The sequence below is a fragment of the Neofelis nebulosa genome, chromosome 11 (genome assembly GCF_028018385.1).
Source record: "Neofelis nebulosa isolate mNeoNeb1 chromosome 11, mNeoNeb1.pri, whole genome shotgun sequence".
Taxonomy (NCBI): Eukaryota; Metazoa; Chordata; class Mammalia; order Carnivora; family Felidae; genus Neofelis; species Neofelis nebulosa.
The window spans coordinates 38699687-38722361 of NC_080792.1; the positions used below are offsets into that span (position 1 = coordinate 38699687).

The 22675-nt window shown below is 41.3% G+C and overlaps 1 protein-coding gene across 2 annotated transcripts in view; it reads right to left on the minus strand.

The window, feature by feature from the left end:
- Positions 1 to 21983, minus strand: part of DTNA (dystrobrevin alpha) — a 359115-nt gene extending 337132 nt beyond the window's left edge. The window contains exon 1 of one of the 2 annotated variants that reach the window (XM_058692363.1): positions 21761 to 21983. The gene's annotated coding sequence lies outside the window, so the exon portion shown is untranslated. Of the gene's footprint in view, positions 1 to 21246; positions 21545 to 21760 lie in introns of those variants that run through there. The other variant, XM_058692365.1, reaches the window with a different exon arrangement.
- Between the last annotated feature and the right edge of the window lie 692 nt (positions 21984 to 22675).

Genomic DNA, 22675 nt, shown 5'->3' on the forward strand with positions numbered 1-22675 from the left:
TAAATGATTACTTTTTAAATAAAATCAGTGTGGTTCACGGTGGACCTTACATGCTATGTTGACGGCTCTCAAAAGTGTGGTTGGGTTCCTAGATCGGCAGCAGCAGCAACACTGGGAACTTGTTCAAATGCAAATTTTCTGTTCCTACCCCAGATCTACTGAATCAGAAACCAGGAGTAGGGTCCAGCAATCTGTTTTCCAAAGCCCTTCAGGTGATGCATGCTAAAACCTTGAGCTGCTGTCATACATAAGGAATATATATGTGTTATATGTTTAATACGTTATATATGATGAATGTGTATATATGTTGTATACATATATATGTATATGTATATATGTATAGGTATATGTATATATATGTATATATGTATGTATATATGTATGTATATATGTATATATGTATGTGTATATATGTATGTATGTATATATGTATATGTATATATATGTATATGTATATATGTATGTATATATGTATATGTATATATGTATGCATATATGTATAGGTATATATGTATATGTATATATGTGTGTATGTATGTATATATGTGTATATATTTATTAATATATGTATATATGTATGTATATATGTATGCATATACGTACATGTATATGTGTATATATCTATACACATATATATGTATATGTATATATATATATGTATATATATAATTTCTGGTCCCCAAACTCCTCTCTGAGTTGATGTGGGAATAGAACAATGATCACAGGCTCACGGATTTCCTTGAAAATGGCAATTGATCCTTTATTCTTTTTTTTAAAAAAAATTTTTTTTCAACGTTTTTTATTTATTTTTGGGACAGAGAGAGACAGAGCATGAACAGGGGAGGGGCAGAGAGAGAGGGAGACACAGAATCGGAAACAGGCTCCAGGCTCCGAGCCATCAGCCCAGAGCCTGATGCGGGGCTCGAACTCACGGACCGCGAGATCGTGACCTGGCTGAAGTCGGACGCTTAACCGACTGCGCCACCCAGGCGCCCCTGATCCTTTATTCTAATAAAATCCTGATAAAATCCTGTGAAAGCTGAGAGCAAACTTTAAGGCCCTTAAATATCCATGAAGGGAGTTCTGACCGATTAGAATCTCTTTGCATAATATGGGCCATGGGCCAGATTTCATTTTCTTGTTCTATTCCCCCAGTCCTCTACAGGCAAAAGAATCTCTCCTGTCGGCAGTTGTAACTCAAACACTGCAGTGTGGACAAAGAACTCAGAATTTGGGCGCAGCCAGGTAGGACTCAACACCCTGCTTGGCCATTTACTAGCTGTGTGATCTTTGACAAATCACAATTCTGAGCATATCTGGAGTTAAGGAATCACTAATTCACAGCATTAGTGTGAGGAAGAAATGAGAAACCATGAGGGAAAATTGCTTTGCAAGCTGGATTTCACTGCACATGTATTAAGTTAAAAATAGTATTCCTTCCTCTTTACTAGTTCCTTTACAGAAACAGAGGTAAGTAAGCACAACACGTGAACTCTTGCACCGGACCCCAGGACCTTATGTCTACTACTTTTCCATGGCTGCGTGCTGTTCCCTTTCACTGCACATGAGTCCAGAGACTTGGGAGGCCTGTTTAGGTTTGCCTTGCCGGGATTTGAGGTGGGCCGCAGGCAGTGGTCATTGGCAATCCCCACTTGTTCATGCAGCTGTTGATCTCCAACCCCAGAAAGGTACCGAGACACTTCCTGATAACTTCCTGCTTCTCAGAATGTCTACATGCTTTCTCCTATTTCTCATTTCACACAAAACAAAGTTACCTTGATGTTGTTTCACTGATTGTTTCTCTTATTTTAAATTTTTTAACGTTTATTTATTTTTGAGACAGAGAGAGACAGAGCATGAACGGGGGAGGGGCAGAGAGAGAGGGAGACACAGAATCCGAAGCAGGCTCCAGGCTCCGAGCCATCAGCCCAGAGCCCGACGCGGGGCTCGAACTCACGGACCGCGAGATCGTGACCTAAGCTGCAGTCGGACGCTTAACCGACTGAGCCACCCAGGCGCCCCTCTCTTATTTTAATTTTTATTAATGCTTATTTATTTTTGAGAGAGAGAGAGAGAGCAGGGGAGGGGCAGAGAGAGAGGGAGACACAGAATCCAAAGCAGGCTCTGGGCTCTGAGCTGTCAGCACAGAGCCTGATGCAGGGCTTGAACTCAACAACCGTGAGATCATGACCTGAGCCCCTGTTTTTCTTCTTAATTGCATCTCTCAGGAAGAATGTAAGCTCCCTGAAGACAAGGGGATGGTCCTTCTGCACCTGTTCTGTGTGGCCCAGCTTCACCAGCTTCCAGTCCCACCCTGAGTTACCTAGGTAGCGGGATGTGTCCTTGTAACAGACTGATTATCTAATGAGAACTTTGAGCAAATCATTCAGCTGTCAGCTTAGCATCTGGCAGACCCACAGTAGCATTTCAGGTATTGCTAAAGAAAAGGATGTGAGCAGTAAAATAGTACTTTTGCATCTGAGATCTGCCACATTTTCCTCCTAGTCTATCACTAGGTAAAGACTGACACATGCTTTGACCATACAAAGGATTAAGTTTTGCAACAATTCAATGTCAAATGTACTATTAGCATATATTTGTTGTGAAGCTTTGTGTTCATCTTATGAGTTTACACCAGCCTCAACCAGTGTTTTCTGGAGTCGTGCACATGGAGATTAGTGTATCAGATCTAGCCCACAATAATATACATCTTGGCAGTTGTAAGAGATAGGAGGCAAAAGCTTTCTTGGAAATAAACTGAGCTCTAAAAGCTATGTCTGTCAAAGGCATGACAATCTAAAACCAGGTGCCTGTCACTTTTGCCACCAATCTTAAGCAACTTCTGAAGTTCTCCATGAATCATTAGATCATGAAAGTAAACCTCATTCACCATAGTCATCCTAATTATAGAAGTGGTCCCATCCCATGTGAAACAAGTGTCCGTCTCCTATGCTGGCTTTCTAGATTATATCCCACAACGCAGTTGTTATTGTATCCCATAATTTTCATCACAGAAGAAAATTTGTTTTTTCCCACTATCTATGCAAAACCAGGTAACCATAAGCTGCAAGATGCAAATCATGGTTAAGCACCGGTTCTAGTCATCTCCAAGAGTGGAAAGAATTGTTCTAGTTTAGTTTTGTCTTTGAAAGGTGTCCATTCAAGGAGACCATGTTTTCCTTACTCTAGAGCCCTAAAGTTTTCCACTCTTGGCAGCCGAGATACTTCTCACCGGTACCTCTCAGCGAACGGTAAGAACACCACCAGTGTGGAGTTAAGGTTCCGCTGTGACTTAAAATGGTCCCAAAGTATTAGCCCCAAGACCATACGTGGAGGCTATGCTGTTTGCGGGATTCACCACTGGGGAACGGAACGTTTGTACGTGCTGAGGGGTTTTCAGGGACCGCTGGTGGCCGACATTTGTTCCATAGACGAGAGGGCCATCCGCTTTTCCTGTCGGAGTGAGTCAGGGTTACATTTCAATAGTAGCTAAGATCTGATAGATAGTTCCTAGCAGACAAGCTGCAGAAAACAGAGAGCCAGAAATATGATTTACTACAGTGTATCTGCCACTTGGAAGTGAGTATGTACACTGAGAAATAACCCCATTTCTCACCTGGTGAAATGCTGAAGCGTAACTTGAAAACGCAAACGACTTTTTTTTTTTTTTTTTTCCCAAAACTGGTTGAAGGAGTTTTAATATGGGGGGTATCTAAGACTTCTGTCCCATTACTCAACTCTATTGTCCAAATCCTGCAGCAGAGTCTGCTAAGCACACAGCCTGGAGCCAGGGATACTTTGGGGAGTAAAGGACCAAGGGTGGTGGTACACAGCAGGGTGACCTTGTATGCAAGCTGGCATCGTGCTACGGAGACAAAACTCGGAGCAGTAATCAGGCATTCAACATGTGCAGGCACAGAGGCACGGGGAAACTGTCAAGCTCCATGAAAACCTCCCAAAAGGCCGGGAAATATGCTGGAGTTGGAGCTAGTAGAAATGCAAGCCGGTTTCACTCGTCTTTTCCGAGACAAGTTTACCTCAGGACTCGGGGACACCCACGAGGCTGATATATGCAAACTTGTCTGCTATGTTTAAACACGCCTATATTACCACTTATTAATATTTATGGCTAGCTATTTCTATATGGCTGTGATACATCTTTTAAAAAAGGCGATTTGAGAGCAGAACCTGATTGTGTAGATCGGTCACTTAATCACAACTATAGAGAAGTTGGTTAAATAAACCACCAAGTCTGACAAAGGCATTCTTTTTCATCCACCCAGGGGCTGCTCATCCTAATGACTTGTGGCTGGAAAGCATCCTCTCCATACAAACAGCCGTTCACATGCTCCTTTCTTCTCCACCAACTGGAAGCTATTCTGCCCCCACTTGATGGCTTACTTAGATGCAAGGCCCCAAGCAACTCCAGAGGTATCTGGTAATTTCTTTCTCTTTCCCTCGTATCTTAGTCACAGAGCCTGGCAGTTTCAGTTCTAGCACCTGGGAATTCCATCCTAATTGATCAAGTTATGTAGCCTCTTTTCCCCTATTTTTTGTTGTTTTTTTTTTTCATCCAGAGCATAGAGCTAATAATCCTACCACAAAGGGATATTGAGAGAGATCATATCCAATCATACACATGAAATGTTTAGGAGATTTCCTGAGCACAGTAATTTTTTAGTATTTTTACCGCTTTAATTCAGCTAATTTTCCTTAACCTGACTCCAGGTTCAAGGAGTAAACTTATGAGGATAATTTTTTCCCTCTCTCTTATCTAGAGGACAAGAATGCTCTGGTCATGCAGGCCCTAGTGACAATGATAATTCTAAAAATGGCATCCCTATTTATAGCTCAGTCTCTATAAGCTTGGTTAATGTGACTATGTCCTTGAGAGAAAAATCCAGTGTCTGACTTTACAAATGAGAATCGATCCTTGGACTTTGATGAATACACTGAAGCAATGCTTCTTTGTCAACAACAACCTCTGTCCCATCCTTCCGATTTCTACAGCTCATTTTCTGGTTGCTCACATAGGCTACATGTTAGAATCACATCAGGCTGTTCAAATTACACACTCGGGGATGATATCCATTCATTCTGATTTTCAAAAGGCTACCCTAGGTTGTTAGTCCAGATCTGGACTAACCCCCCAAATTTCTAAAGTCAGAAAAAGAGATTCAGATTCAGTGGGTCTAGGATGGAGTTTTGATACCTATCCTTTTAACAAAACCCCCACAAGATTCTAATGCAGGTGGTCCTTGAAACATATCTTGAGAAACACTTCTTAAAAAATGAATGGCCACTTTCCTAACCGTGTGGTGCCAGAAGGGCAAATTGAAGGTGCGCTGAGTATGAATTATGACAAGGGCTAGTTCTCTCACAGACTATCATAAAATACTGAATCCAAGGGAGTCACAGGTAATGTGGAATGACTGGTGGAACAGAGAGGGGAAACCAACAAACGCAGTCTTGTCACAGGCTTGGTGAGAGCTTGGAAAAGCATGGTCCGGGGCCCAACATGTCTCCAGTTTTACGATTCCAGCGATGAGTCTCCTTGCATGACCATTCAACAGTGCTAGATGCTGGCTGGGGGTATGGAAAGAAGAAAGCTAAGAAAAAATAAAACAACACAAACAAACAAATGCAAAACAAAGGAGATGAAGAGCATAAAGTGGTGGGGAAAGCAAAAGACAGTTGGCAGAGATTATCATCTGTCCACACAGCCAGGCAGAAGGATTACAGCTGAGAAAGAAGTGGGACACTGGTATCTGTTACTCTCTCCCACCTTAATGACCAACCTCAACCCTAAAACCCAAGCCACAAACTATCCCACATGCTCACTCCTGTCAGGGCCATTGTTTTCCCTTAAACTACTGTGGCTGGTGACAGTGGATTATTTTGCCTTTACTACCAGTCCACTGCAGACTGGTGATAGAATACCACTTTCCTTGGGTTCACTTCAGTTGTTTTTCTTCCCGGTCTAACCCAAAGATTCAAACTATATGAATACAGAGCAACTCTCAACATTATATTGAAAGTGTTAGAGATAATTAAAGAACTTTTAACTTCCAGCTGTTATGCCACATGCTCCCAGAAAGTAAGGCATAAGAGAAAAAAAATTCTTAAGCCAATAAAGAAAAAAGAGAAAGAAAAAAACCCACCAACAATAGACAAAAGGGATTTAAATACTATAATGCAGAAAGTAGTATTTGATATACATTCTAATGGTAAATATTATACAGTGTTTAGGCTAAAAGGAAGAGGCAGAGTTTATCTGCATATGGAAAAAAAAATCACCTGACACATTTTGTGTTTATAAATAGAAGCTAACACTGTAGGGGAAAATCTGGACTACCGCCCACACAAGGCATGATGTGCACTTCTTACCTTTCGGAACCCCCCTTTTTTTGCCCCCGTTTATTCTGCAAGAGCTGTTTTTCTTCCTATTTAAACCTTACCTAAGCATTTTGGTGATGATTTAATTACCACATCTAAAAAAAGCCACCCAAGTGGTTCCTTTAAGAAAGAAGACATGTGACTGGTATTTCCAGGGCTGGGGGCCCTTAGTTTTGTAAAGGATGAGTGTGTGAGAGGGAACATCTGCCGCATCATTTAAAAATGTGTTTTTAAAGGAGTGGCTCCTCCAACCTGTCCAAATGGCGTTATTTAACAAACAGGACATAATGAAGGTTTGGAGAAGCCTTATCCCCAAAATACCGCAGAGGCACAACCATTTAAACACCCAAGCAAAATGAGTAAATGAGAAATATCATCAGATTGAATGCACAAAGGGAACAGAAGGGATGGAAAACATAACAGAACTAGCAGTGGGGCTACTAAAAGGATGGGAGAACAATATTTTTCTGAACCAAGAACGTGTCTCATTGTACACTAAGAGCAGATGAATTGTTCCCGAGCCATGTCCCTAGTTTACTCAAGAACAAGGACACCTTTAAAAAGATGGATGGAGTAAAGGGTATATGGAATTGAACTTACATGATTTATGGAAGTTAAAAATTCACCTTAAAAATTACACAGAGTAAGAGGTAGTCACTAATCAAAAAAACAATGAAATACTGGCAACCAAAAGTGGTGGATACTAAGTGGACTCAAACCTATGAACTCAAATCTATGTTCTACAAGTTTAGGCAATTGCTAGTTAAAAGAGTAAAATAATATAATACTGTCCTTACAGTAAAATAAAACTGAACCATATTTAGGGCTACAAGCCACAGGCTACCTCTCAAATCTGCATCTATCTGTATTTTATTACAATCACAAGATATTTCTTAAATCTTCTAATCTTTTACTTCTTATTGACTTTGTCTTACCCCATTCTGGGGTTTGTAACTGTACCCCAATTATAAAATCTCTAATCAGAAATGCAGCTTCTCTTTCCTCAGGATGGCCCTGTAGCCAAGAGTTTCCTTAATCTCACATGACCCCAGAGAAAAATGCCAGCCTGGAGTACACAGTGAATCCCCCATGGTAGAGCTGATGGGGTAATGACAGTGATGAGTCTGGACATCGGCATATGCATCTGTCTCTAACAATACTGTGTGACGAGATCTCCTAAAATGCATCTTCTTCAAATGATGCAGAGACACCCCCACCCTTGCCTCCAAATATCTTCGTGACTTGTGTCAGCTCTAGAAAAGAACATAAAGACAGCCAGGAAAATGCATTAATGTATGACTTGGCCGCTATGAGGAACAAAGGCAGGGAAGTGTAGGCACGGCTTCGTTTACGGTTTCAACCAAAAGAGATGAGGCATGGAGCAGTTTTGACTATTTGAGTTAAGGATACAAAATAATCATTATCTGGAAATCATTAAGGCCTATTTAACTGAAGAGACTGCTTTGGGTAATACATTTTTAGTTTCTTTGCTATATTTACTTTAAAAACATTTATGGTTAAAGTACAACAAAATGTTAAACATCATAAATAAAATTTCCAAAAACCTCAACTATTGAGTCAAGAATCACAGAAAGCATAACTTTAGTGGATTCTGCAATAGTTACCATAGTGCAGTGGCTTCTAGCTTCACGTGCATCAGAAGAACCTGGAGGGCTTGTTACAAGAGATTGTTGGGCTCCATCCCCAGAGTTTCTTGGAAATTTGATTTCACAAAGAGTTCCAAGGGTGTGCTAATGCTTCCTGTCTGAAGACCACACTTTGAGGAACATTGCTCTAGTACGGTGAGAACTTCAGGGTTAACTACAGAGTCAATAACTTGATTTGTTCTTTGGAAGAGTCTCCCTGGACTGTCGTTCTTTGTGATTGCTTCTCTGTCAACTGTTACTCTTCAGAATATTGGTTTCAAGCAGAAAATTCTTATCCCCATCTCTTGTACTTAACCTACTGAGCAGTGATCAAATGGCTTGACAAAACTAATACATTTATTTTTAATGTCTAATTTTACATCAAAAGAAATTAACATGAACGCTTGCTGGTAGATGCTCCCCAGAATTTTTTTTTAATTTTATGTATATTTATTTTTGAGAGAGAGCGAGCAGGGGAGGGGAGGAAGACACAGAATCCAAAGCAGGCTCCAGGCTCTGAGCTGTCAGCACAGAGCCCAACGCGGGGCTTGAACTCACAAACTGTGAGATCATGACCTGAGCCGCAGTTGGATGTTTAACTGACTGCGCCACCCAGGCGCCTCAGTACCCCCCAGAATTTAAACATGGATTTTGTGTTCACTATTTCCTTTTTAGCTGAGCAACATTTTCCCAGACACGTTCTGGTTCAAAACTGCTTTTCAGATGGATAATGTTCCTGGGAATAAAGAACACTTAGTGAGAATATGGTAGGGGCTGGGATGGTGAAGTTTCAGAATGCTGCCAGAAAAGACAGTCTATGAGAATTGCAAAAGTTTCCAACCTTGTCGTGGCCTGCAGCAACGGTTTCCCAGGAGAGGAAAAAGCATTGATTTGGAGGAGTAAGAACACCTCCACGTGGTCCCTGAGCCTTAACACCGATGGAACGGTCTGTGTTCCCCTCCGCATCATTGTCCAAGTACTCACTCATCCCACTGACTTGTAAAGTGTTTATTATTCAGAAACAGAGCAGCAGTAATCCCCTGTCATCCTCTGAGAGTCAACGTTGAGTGTTATTTTTCGGTTTACACTTGCATGAAAAATGTGGATTGGGCTTCTATGAAGATGAAGCAGAAGTCATTTTCCTTCTTCCTTCCACTAAGTACAACTAAAACCCTTGACATTATACATAAAATAAGCATAAAAGACTCTGAAGGTTGGAGAGAAGGCAAACCAGCTAGGGGCCTTAGGGCCCAAGGAATGACAGAGTGGTGACTTTCTTGGGTTTTTGCATTGCTTCATATATCCCAGATGCGGAACTGAAGAAACCGGAAACCCAGAAAAGCCAATAGACACAGATGAAAAAAATGGAGGCCAACAAAAAGCATGCTTTGTCTAGCCAAAGGACAAGGAAAGGAGCAACATAACAAATAATAAAAATAATATATTTAGACAATAATGGCTTTATTCCAGCTATAGGAGACAGAAAAAATAATGTAGCCCTAAGACCTCCATCTTCCAAAGGCTGTACCAAGGAGCCCCATATTTCCTCATCCCCACTAATGTAATGGCCCAGAAGGCCAAGGACAGAGCTGGTACTTTCAGTCCCACCAAGTGGTAATGAGACTTCTTATCATCCACCCCTACTAGGTGGTCAATGGAGACTATGTGGGGAGACTGAACTTTTACCCCTCCACCTTGCAAAATCAAGTCTCCCCTCCCTATCTCTATTGAGTGGTGTCATGGGAGGCCTACTGGAGAGTCAGGACTGTCCTTATGGCCCAGGAATAATCAGATCCCTTTCTTGTCCCTATGTTGTGTATGGATTCCACTTGGGGAACAGAAAGTAGCATTCCACCATTCTCAACAAGGGAGGAATCAATGAAGACCTAGTGAGGAACTTGAATTCATAATCCCCACAGTAATGTGGAGCCCCCTTGGGTGACAAGGGAGACTGAGTAAGGAGCCTGCACTTCTCCCCCCACCTTGCAGGGATGAGGTGACACCATCCCCATTTTGCCCACTGGGGTGATATTAGTGGAAGACAACTAAAACAGAATGTTTAAATAAGATCCAGAGTCTCTTAACATAATAAGAATATGGCCAGGTTTCAATAGAAAACTATTCATCGCACCAAGAACCAGGAAAATCAGAAACTGAATGAAAAAAGACAATCTAGGGGCACCTGGGTGGCTCCGTCGGTTGAGCATCTGACTTCAGCTCAGGTCATGATTTCACACCTTGTGGGTTCAAGCCCTGCATTGGGCTGTATGCTGGCAGCTCAGGGTCTGGAGCCTGCTTTGGATTCTGTGTCTCCTTCTCTTTCTGCCCCTGCCCTTCTCTCTCTCTCTCTCTCTCTCTCTCTCTCTCAAAAGTAAACATTAAAACGAAATTTTTAAATAAAAAAAGACAATCTATAGCTGCTAACAATGAGATAACAGAGAAATGTTAGAATTATCTAACAAAGTTTTTAAAGCAGCCATAATAAAAAAAAAATACTCCAATGAGCAATTTATGAACATACTTGAAAGAAAAAAGTAGAAAGTATCAGCTAGAAAAAAAAAAGAATACATGAGGAAAAACTAAATAGTGGGGCACCTGGGTGGCTCAGTCGGTTGAGCGTCTGACTTCGGCTCAGGTCATGATCTTGCGGCTCGTGAGTTCAAGCCCCACGTAGGGCTCTGTGCTGACAGCTCAGAGCCTGGAGCCTGCTTCTGCTTCTGTGTCTCCCTCTCTCTCTGCCCCTAACCCACTCACGTCCTGTGTCTGTCTCTCTCAAAAATAAATAAACATTAAAAAAAAAGATTCAAGAAAAAAACTAAATAGAAATTTTAGAACTAAAAACAACCCCAATGATCAGATATAAAACATTGTGGGTAGGCCCAATAACAGAATGGAAGTGACAGAAGAAAGAATCTTTGCGCAAATTACCCAGTCTAGGGGCACCTGGGTGGCTCAGTCGGTTGGGCATCCGACTTCAGCTCAGGTCATGATCTCACAGTTTGTGAGTTCGAGCCCCGTGTCAGGCTCTGTGCTGACAGCTCAGAGCCTGGAGCCTGCTTCACATTCTGTGTCTCCCTCTCTCTCTGCCCCTTCCCTGCTCATGCTCTGCCTCTCTCTGTCTCAAAAATAAATAAATGCTAAAAAAAAAATTACCCAGTCTGAACAACAGAGAGAACAGACTGAAAGAACAACAGAGCCTCAGAGACATGTGTGTGGTAGGCTGAATAATGGCTCCCAAAGATATTCAGCCTGGTCCTAATTCCTGGAAGCTTATGTGGCAAAAGGGGATACTGTAGATGTGATTAAAGAGCTTGAGATATGGAAAATACAATGACTATCCAGGGGGGCCTTACGTATAATCACAGTGCCCTTAAAAGAGGGAGTAAAAGGAGATTTAACCACAGAGAAGAAAGGAGAAGATGTGAATACAGAAGCAAGAGAATAGATCGGTGTGAAAAGGAATTGTGAGTCAAAGAATATTGGTAGCTTCCACTAGCTAGAAAAGGCAAGAAAATGAATTGTCCTGTTAAACCTTCAGAATAAACCAGCCCTGTCAACACCCTGACTAACCCAATGAAACTCATTTCTGACTTCCAGCCTCCAGAACTGTAAACAAATAAATATGTGTTATAAAATAAGCTTACGGAAATTTGTTACAGCAGCCATAGGAAAATGATACTATAACAAAGATCTTACATTGGTACTATGGTACTATAATAAAAGATCTAACATTCATGTCTTAGAGACCTGGAAGGAGAGGAGAGGAGAGGAGAAAATGGAGAAAGCTGAAAAAGTACTCAAAGAAATAATGCCTGAAAACTTCCCAAGTTTGACAGAAGACATAAATCTACAGATTCAAGAAGCTGAATAAATTTGAATGCCAAAGAGAATAAACTCAAAGAATCCATGCTAATACAAAACATAGTTATATTTATGAAAACTAAAGGTAAAAAAAAATCTTAAAAAGGACAAGAAATGACACTTACCTATAAGAGAAAACCAAGATGATTCATAGATGTTTCAACAGAAACCATGAAGGCCAAAAGGAAGTAGCACGTTTTTTTCAAGTGCTGAAAGAAAAGAATTATCAACCTAGAATTCCATATCCAGTTAAAATATCCTTAAGGAATGAAGGGGAAATCAAGACATTCTCAGGTGAAGGAAAACAAAGATATTTTTTCACCAGGAGACCTGTCTGCTCTAAAAGAATGGCTAAGGAACTTTCAAAATAAAAAGGAAGCAATAAATGAAGGCATGTCAGAACATCAAGAAAGAAGAAAAATATGGATAAATACAATGGACTTTCTTGCTCCTCTCACATTTTCTACGTGGTCTTTGACATTTGAAGCAAAAATGTTAACACGGTGTGATGTATGCAGAGGAAATATTTGACAATTATACTATAAATGGCAGAGAATAAAAGGATGCAAAAGAAGTAAAGTTTCTATGGTTCACTAGAATTGATAAAATGTTAACTGAAATAGATAGTGAAAAATTATATGTATAGACAAATAAAAATAGAATTCTACAAAAGCTCAGGTAACTGACAGAAAGGCAAGGGAAAACCCATAGAGAAAGTAAAAAAAAAAAAAAAGAGAGAGAGAGAGAGAAACCAAAAAATGTACTGGCAGAAATAAGCCTAACACATTAATAATTGTAGAAAATGCAAATGGTCTAAATGCATCAATTAAAAGATATTGGCAGAGGGGCGCCTAGGAGGCTCAGCTGGTTCAGTGTCTGACTCTTGATTTCAGCTCAGGTCATCATCTCATGTTGGTGGGATCAAACTCCGCATCCAGCTCTGAGGTGAAAGTGCAAAGCCTGCTTGAGATTTTCTCCCTCCCACTCTGTCTCTCTGCCCTCCCCCCTCAACAATAAATAAACATTTTAAAAAAATAATGAAGCAGGGGATATCACTAGAGACACTGCAGACATCAAAAGAACAAAAATAAATATGTGCAACTCTATACAAATAGATTTGACAACTTAGATGAAATGAACCAATTCCTCAATAAACTTAAATTACCACAACTCACATAATATGAAACAGATCATTTGAAACGCCTATAAAATATTGTTATGGGCTGAACTGTGTCCTCCCAAAATTCATACGTTGAAGTCCTAACTCCCTAGTCCAGAATACGATCGCAGTTGGAGATAGGGCCTTTAAAAGGATGATTAAGTTTAAATGTGACAGTTAGGATGGGTCCTAATCCAATTTGACTGGTGTCTTTATAAGAAGTGGAAATCTGGACACAGAGACACCAAGGATGTACACGCAGAGAGACCATGTGAGGACACAGCAAGAGGTCAGCCATCTGCAAGCCAAGGAAGAGCGTGAGAAGAAAACAAACCTGCTGACACCTTGATCTTGGACCCCCAGCCTCCAGAACTGTGAGAAAATACACTTCTGTCGTTTAAGCCACTAGTCTGTGGTATTTTGTAATGCCCGCCCAAGGAAACTAGTACGAGCATTGAAGAAATTGAGTTCATCACTAAAAAATAAAAAACAAAACAAAACAAAACAAAAACACTAAAAAAGAAATCTTCCAGACTAGTTGCTTTCACTGAGGAATTCTACCAAATATTTAAAGAAGGATTAATACCAATTCAATACCAATTCTACACAATCTCTTCCAGAAAACAGGAGAGGAGGGAACACATTGTAACTCATTTTATGGAGCTCGTTATTACTCTGATACCAATAACAAGGACAGTACCAAAAAAGAAAACCATAGACCGATATCTCTTATGAATACAAATGTAAAAATCTTTAACAAAATATTGGCAAATAGATTATACAAGAAATGATACACAATGGCTAAATGTGGTTTATTGCAGGGATGCAAAGCTGGTTCAATAGTCAAAAATCAATGTACTCTACCATAATAATAGGCTAGAGAAGGAAAATTAAAGGAGTATCTCATTTGGTGGGAAAAAAAGCATTTGATAAAAATTAATACCTACTCGTGATAAACACACTCAGAAAAAACTGGACCCGAGGTGAAGTTTTTCAATTTAATAAAAAACATCTACAAAAAATTTACTGCCGATATAATACATTACGGTGAAAGACAATCCTTTCCCCTGACGCTCAGCAACATGGTAAGAATGTCCACTCTCAGCCCTCTAACATAATACCAGAAGTTCCAGTAGTGCAATAAGACAAGAAAACAAAAGGCATACAGATTAGAAAGAAAAAAATAAAACCGTCCTTACTTGCAGATGACGTGATGGCCTACATAGACCATTCTAAGAAATTACAAAAGACATTTAGAGCTAAGAATTCAGCAAGTTCCCAGGATACAGGTAAACATTAAAAAAACCATACAATAAATTCCTATGTACTTGTGATGAATATTCCTTTTTTCAACATTTTTTTTTTTTTTTTTTTTTTTTGGGACAGAGAGAGACAGAGCATGAACGGGGGAGGGGCAGAGAGAGAGGGAGACACAGAATGGGAAACAGGCTCCAGGCTCCGAGCCATCAGCCCAGAGCCTGACGCGGGGCTCGAACTCACGGACCGCGAGATCGTGACCTGGCTGAAGTCGGACGCTTAACCGACTGCGCCACCCAGGCGCCCCGTGATGAATATTCCAATAGGTGTGTAGTGCTATAGCTCACTGTGGCTTTAATTTGCATTCCTTAATGGCTAATAATGTGGAACATCTTTTCACGTGAATATTTGCCATTTGTATATCTTTAGTGAAATGTCTTTTTAATGTCTTTTGCCCATTTTCTAATTGTTTGTTCGTTTGTGTTGGGGGAAACTGGGTAAAAGGGACGATGGGATCTCCCTGTATTATGTCTTACAATGGAAGGTGAATCTCCAATTATTGCAAAATAAAAGGCTTACTTAACAAATGCGGATTGGATCTATTCTAACTTTTCAAATTATGTTTGGCCATTTAAAATAAACATACGGTATGACTTTTATGTTTATCTGTATTACTTTTTACAATAGTATGTAATAGTATATATGTTACTTTTGTCCATGTTGGTACAGGTGACAAAAGAAGATACAAACAGAGCTGTTCTCTTTTCTCTACCATGTCAATAGTATCAAATCTGTTCAGAAAACAGCTTGAGTGGTATATACAGTTCTTGGCACTGTTCTTGGCTTGTGTGTATTGTCAAATAGGCTACATCATGCATTCGCTTAAAATAAACCAGAGCTTTATGTTCATTCCTGGACTATACATCCCCAATGAAAAAGAGAGATATCATCCATTTTTTCAGTTTAGTCTCTACTTTCTTTGCTGGTGATTTTATGTGGGGATTACCTTCCCATTCCGAAGTTCTAAAACATGGTTATTGTTGACTCTTTTTGTTTCCTAAATTTTTTAAATGTTTATTGAATTTTGAGGGAGAGACAGAGCATGAGCAGGGCAGGGGCAGAGAGAGAGAGAGAAGCATAATCGGAAGCAGGCTCCAGGCTGTGAGCTGTCAGCACAGAGCCTGATGTGGGGCTCCAACTCATGAGCCATGAGATCATGACGTGAGCTGAAGTCAGATGCCCAACCCACCGAGCCATCCAGTCGTCCCTTGTTGATTCTACTTTTACATTAAATCATAAGCCATTTTTAGGTAATAAAACTATTGAAGGGAACTGGCTAATTTTATGTGGAAATCATTAATTTGTTCACTACTATTGTACTGTTCTTCCACGTGGGCATAGGATCGGATTGCCCTTCTTTTCTATCTTCTGGTTAGGAATGGTTATATAATTTGCTTTGGCCAATAAAATATGAGTGGAAGTGGCAAGTCTTGATTACTGGTAGAAGCCTTTTACAACTTGTGGGTGATTCAACATGTTCCCATGTGCCTGATGAGAGATGAGAATGTTTGTATGATAGGAGCCTTATTAGCATGAATCTCTAAGAGAAGAGGACATAGAATAGAGTCTTTTACTGATAGACGTGGGTACATGGCATTAGCAAGAAATAAACCTTTGTACTTTTCAGTCACTGAGATTTGAAAGTTGTTTAACTGCATAACCTAAACTATTAAAACTTTATAACTGATTAACATATTTTACATTTACATCAAACACACACAATCGTCTGCAGTAGGACCCTATATATACAATGATATCAAATTGTAAACTCCAGTTCATGAATTGTTCATCAGTATACTTGATGTCATCCCCCACTCTGATAATCGCCCCCCCCCCACACACACACACACCCTACAAAGTCAGATCAAGACTTTGGTATGAATTAGAGCAATAGTTGACTAATGATTCCATGATATCAAGGTTTGTATGAAACTGAGCATACAGAGAAGTGATGCATCACGTTCTTGATAGGGATACCTAAGTCACAGAAAATGTATGCACTGCCTTAAGCATTTCCAATGGTTTCAAAGGAAAGAATCATGAACTTGTATGTGTGCTCTATGTACAAAGTGGGATTACTATGAACATTCATCATGATCATCTGCATGTTACCCATCATTTTCAGGGAGAAATAACATTGACCAACATTTTCAGACACTGTGCAAAGATCTTTATATGCATTAGCACATATTTAACCAATTAGTACTTCACTTTGCTCATAACATATCCCATGTATCTTAGGTTAGCATTATCTGGATAATATTTAAAATTACTAAGTTTTTTTTTATCATAACAATTGCTATGAGTCATGTCAGAAGATCCCAATGTAAAAATTAACAGGGTCTTCTAAATTTTACCAAGATGATTCAACAGGTGTTTCTATGTCATACTTTATATCCTCTTTGTAGTGCATACTCTGGACACACATTGGGGGTAGGTGAAACAGATAACTTAAAATTCTTAAGGGTATTAATGGTCCCAGAACTTCCAGCTATTAAAGATATTCCCCAAATTATTTGAGATGCTTAAGTACATATCCTCGATGTTAAAAATTTCATTAGTTTAGGGGTGCCTGGTGGCTCAGTCAATTAAGTGTCTGACTTTGGCTCAGGTCATGATCTCATGGTTTGTGACTTCGAGCCCCTCACCGGGCTCGGTGCTGACAGTTTAGAGCCTGGAGCCTGCTTCATATTCTCTCTCTCTCTCTCTCTCTCTCTCTCTCTCTCTCTCTCTGCCCCTCCCCTGCTCACACTCTGTCTGTGTGTGTCTCTCTCAAAAAAAAAAAAAAAAAAACATGAAAATTTTTTTCTTTAAATTTCAATAGTTTCAAGTGCTGCTCAAATAACTATTTTTGAATTTAAAACTATGTAACATGCAATGAGAAATTTCTCATAATCTAGCAGTCACAGGTGGCTAGGAATTCATGTATCTCTTCTTGCTTTATGTATATTTTGCCTGTAAGATATGGGGCAAAAGCACTGCCATAAAAGAAGTTCTATTTTTTTTTCCACTCATTTTCATTAAGGGAAAAGTAACCAAAAGATCAAGTTGGGAGGTGTTATTTCCAAAGATGATGGAAATTTAACGCACTAGTAAAACTATGAACTAGATGTTACACATTGATAGTTAACAGTGTGGAGTACAGTATTAGAATACTTGAATTTAGGGTTCATCTCTACTTCTATGCCAGTGGTCATGATTATTGTTCTCTTTGTGCTTCGGTTCCCCATTCTGTAAAGTGTGTGTGTGTGGGGGGGGTAAATACATGCAGACCTCTAGGCCATTGTGAAGCATACACAAGTTAATTTCTACATAGCCCATAGAATAACCAGCACATAGTAAATATTCAATACATTTAAATGGATTTAAATTGTAATACAGGGGTGTCTGGGTGGCTTAGTTGACTTAGCATCTGACTCTTGATTTCGGGTCAGGTCATGATCTCACAGTTCCTGAGTTCAAACCCCACATCCGGCTCCGTGCTGACAGGGTGGAGCCTGCTTGGGACTCTCTCTCTCCCTCTCTCTCTCTCTTTCTCAAAATAAATAAAATAAAACTTTAATTGTTAATACATACGTCCCCAGCATATTCATCAGTTAATATCACCTCCCTTACTCTGGGGCCTCTTCTGTTCTCTTGGACACTTTAGAGCATGTTAGGGACTGTGTGAAGAATCAATTGCATTTCTGTTTTGAGACATTCTGCCACTTTAACAACTACCAGACAGACAGACAGACACACACACACACACACACACACACACAACTACTTTTTAAAATTCAAAATAAATTGTTGAGGCAAAGAAAGAAAAGGATTATGTTTCACTAAACTTAAATATCTTTCTACACATATAATAATAACCACGTAAGGGTACCACATGCTCTATATGCTTTAAAAGTTATTGATAGTTTTGTAAACCCCACCATGTCCCAAGATGGATAACGAGGGTAAATAGTATTGTTCCTGGTGAATAGAGAAGTCTAGTGACAACCAGAGTGGGACAAAGGTCTCTGATTCAGAAAATAATTCAGAAAAGATTTATGAAAGCATTTAAGAAGACAATTGACTTAGTCAACAGCTCCTCATGTGTCATTCCTCCACATTCCTGTGACTGCTTGGACATCTTGTTCTGTCTGGTGCAGAATCCTCTATTACGATTCCTATAGAATTCTTTCTTTCAGAGAACTTACCTCAATTTGCAAATAAACATTTATTTGTAGAATTAGTTTACTAAAGCCTCACACCCTCCATGTTGGCAGGGCTCACTCATCTTTCTGCTTAATGCTGGTCCCCAGTTCCCCATCAAGCACCTAAACAGAGGGACCCTCAGGAAGCAGAGACAGCTTTCCCCAAACTGAAAGTATGGGACTTGAAAGGAAAAAGTCATGCCAAATCTACCAGGCGAAGTACAAGTAGCAAAGGAATGCTTTTTCTAAAATAAGTAACAGAGGCCAGAAAATCGGAACAGTTCTGAGTCAGATAAGAAAGGTTATACTTATGTATTATAATATTTATGCCTTAATAACAACCAACATTTTGTATAAATAGACTTGAAAACTTCAAATTCAAGTTTCAATATCAAAAACACTGTGTCTGATGGCAGGCAACTGTTTTGACCACAGCTCTGCACTCTGGTATCCCAAAATAAAATGGAAGCCATAGTTTGGGGTGTGGAGGATGTTAACCACCGAAGGATGGGATGATTTTTTTTTTCATGTCCAAAGAACACGTTTCCATGTAGTTCCGTTGGATCCTAGCCTTTTCACTTATAATGTTGAATAATTATGGGTTTGAAATATGTATACTGAATTTAATTAAACTAAGAGACAAGAATTAAGGAAAGCGATGAATGTCAAAATAATTTGAAACTGGTAATGTGAAGGAGCAATTACATTTACTTGAAAAAAATAATAGATGAAGACTTAAGAGAGACATCCGTCCAATAAAATGAATATCATGAAAGCTCAATGATAAGCTCAAAGAAGGTAATTGCCTAAATGTGTGCAGTTGGGAGTTTGCCCCATTGATACCCTTCTTCACATCATGGTTCATGTAAAACAAGTGGAGATTTTTAAAGTATTTCAACTTAGAACTAATGAGAAATTTTGATTTCAACCTTCACTGCTACATAACTTTGTATAAAGCACATACAATTGGCTAAAAGGTATAGACATACATGAACACCCTCAAAATACAACCTGCTTTTAGTCACTGATAGTTGAAAGAGAATTGCATAATTCTTTTAAAACTGCCTAACCTCTTGTCAGAGTGATTGGATTAAAGATGATTAACTTGTTCAAAGATAACGGTGCTCTGAAGAAAATGATGGCTGTGTTTTGAGCAAAGAACAGACTAATACCTTAGGAAGTTTAAAATTACGTGCAAACAAAAGTATCAATTCAGCCATCTGCTTTGTAATAATTTACTTGGCCGATAATCTTAACTGAACATCTTTGCTGATAAATGCTACTTTAGTCTATAATTGTTGTAGGTAATTTGGTTAATTGTGACAAAAGTACTCAAAGGATATTTGCTATAATTTATATTTACAATCCACTTTTAATAATAGTATTAAAAATCAGAAAACATTGTGTCCAATGTCTAGTGCATAGTTAAGACGTTCATCTTGGTAGAAAATGTAGTCAATATATGAAACAGAGACGACTTTAGGCACAATGGGATACCATATATATGCCTAGATAGATAGATAGATATAGATAGATAGATAGATAGATAGATAGATAATCTGTATATAATGCTTAAGAGTGCACTGAGAGCCCAACTGGGCTCTAACATTTAATAACTGTACAACTTTGGGTAAGTTATCTCACCTCTCTGTGTCTTAATTGACTCAACTGTAAAAGGTGGGTAATATTACTAACTACCCCTTATGTTGCTGTAGGGATTAAATGAATGAAAGCATACAGAACTGTACCTGGAACGGATGGAGAGTGTTTTTTCCTAAAGTTTCTACCTTTGGAATAAGCAAGAGAAGTATATATATATATTTTTTTTTGTAAAAGAAATTAGTAACAATATAGGCTTCTGTTATGTTCAAAAGTAAACACAAACACGTTAATACCAAGTGATCCTAATAGAGAACAAGAAAACTCGAACGTAAACATCAACTCAAAAGACCAATTTTTTTTCAAAGCAAGAATGAACCTAATGGTGGTAAGCTTCACTGCAAGTGTACATCCAGGATCCCCCCACCCCCACCAGGCTCCACACTTATCTTCTCAAAGCCATGCCCCAAGCCTGCCGAAGAGGAAAGTTTCACTACCGAGTCCCAGGAATGGTACCGTTGAGCCCGGCACCGCCGTCGGGCCACCCCTCTTCTCTCCTTGGCTTTGGTCTCTCGGCAGACACCTCTCTGTCTCCCACTCCAGGCATCAGGAAGAACCCTCCGTCCGCCCTCTGCCCAGCGGAAAACTCCAAAATAGGCAACAGGCTATAACAGCTGGGGCCACTCACCGCCGCCCCGGACCCACATCCGCTGCCCGCCACCCCCCAGCGCCGAGCGCCCACTCCCACACGGCATCCGCCCGGGGAACCGCAGTGCCTTGCAACACGCGCAGACGCCGCCGGCTGCAAGGGACCCATCGCAGCCTTCCCGGTCGCTAAGCAGCCCCCCCTCCCCAGACCGCTCCCCAACGCGAGTGCCATCCCTGATGGAGGTGGCCACGCCACCTCCCAACGGCTGGGCCCGCGAGGACGACCGGGAGCGCAGCACCGACCACAAAAACAACTCGAGCCGCGCCGCGACGGGGCCGGCTGCCATCGCCAGCCCGGGAGCGGCGCGGCGCGGCGGCGACAGCGGGGGCTGCGGCACATGCGGCCGGGCCTCCGCGGGCGGCCGAGATTTACCTGCGCGGCCCCGCGCCCCCGGGCCGGCCATCCTGCAGCAGCCGCTACCGCCGCCCCGCGGGCCCGAGGCGCCGCCCGCCGCCCGGGGAGGCGCCGCGCCGCAGTCCTGGCTGCGGCGCCCGGCACATGGTTGGCGCTCGCGGCGGCCGGCGCCCGCGCACAGGTGGGAACCCCGCGAGTGGGCGTTGGGGCGATTCCCTTCCCCAGCCGGCGCTCGCCGCCCGCTTCCACTCTTGACTTTGCCGGTGCGCGGCGCCTGCCCTTGCTCCGGCAGCCGAGCCGCCTGTGCCCGCGCCCCGGCGCCGTGGGCGGCTGCGGTCCCTGCGCAGCTCGGGCTGCGCGTCATGTGCATCTCCCGCCTCGCCGCTCGCTCCGCGGCACCGGGCGGCCCGGGGGGCAGCGCTCGGCGGCCCGGCCGGCCGGCGCCCACTCCCCGCCCGGCACACGGACCCCCTCCACCCCCGCGCCCTCCCCCATCCCGGAGCTGTCAAGGAGGAAAACGCCTTACACACACCTTGGAATGGACGGGCGCCTCAGTCACCGACTCGCCAAACTCTTAGAAGGTGTCCATTGGTCTGTAGGGAGGTTTGGGCATGGAGTAGGAGCCGCTTTCTTATTATTTAATAATGTTGGAAGTGCCGGGTCCGCTGCCAGAGTTGTGGGTCATGTGGGCACAGCAGAGGCTGGCTGCTGCCAGTACCAGGGTTTCCTGAGGATCCTGAAACTATGATCTCATCCTCCTCATCCGCCTCCCCCGCCCCTCTCTCCGCGGGCGCGCACGCACAGCACACACACACATACACACACATGCACACACGCGCACACACGCACTCACACTGCATGCACTATCCTCCTTCCTTGACCGAAATATTCCTCCAGGGAAATACAGTGTTCATGCTCTTTATTAAAAAAAAAAAAAAAAAAAAAATCCTCCTGGATAGAGATTGTTCTCTTTCAAAGCTTGATTTATGTGCTTTGTTTATTTGCTACAGTTTTCCCTCACACGTGCAAGGGATGCGAACAGAGCCTCAGAATTAAAATTAAAAATAATCATCTTCTTATGTTGACCCAGATTTTGGTGAGGACCCAAGAACTCAAACAGTATAATTTCAATTTAAAACAGAGGGAATATACCAGGCTTGAATGTGGAATAGTGCTAACACCTGAGATGTATGCAGTGGGTTTCCTTCCCAAGCTGCAAACATTTCCCAAACATTACCTCATTTAATTGCAGAGGAGGAGGTGGATGAGAAGGCAAATAGTATTTTCACCTCAGAGATACCGAAGCATGAAGCATAAGTCAGATAACATGACTTATCCAAGTACACGTAAGTCAAAATCTCACTATAAATATTAATTGTACAGCTACTCACAGGTTGCTAATTCACTATCATCAATCGCTGGAAACTTAGGTTACTGAAAATATGAA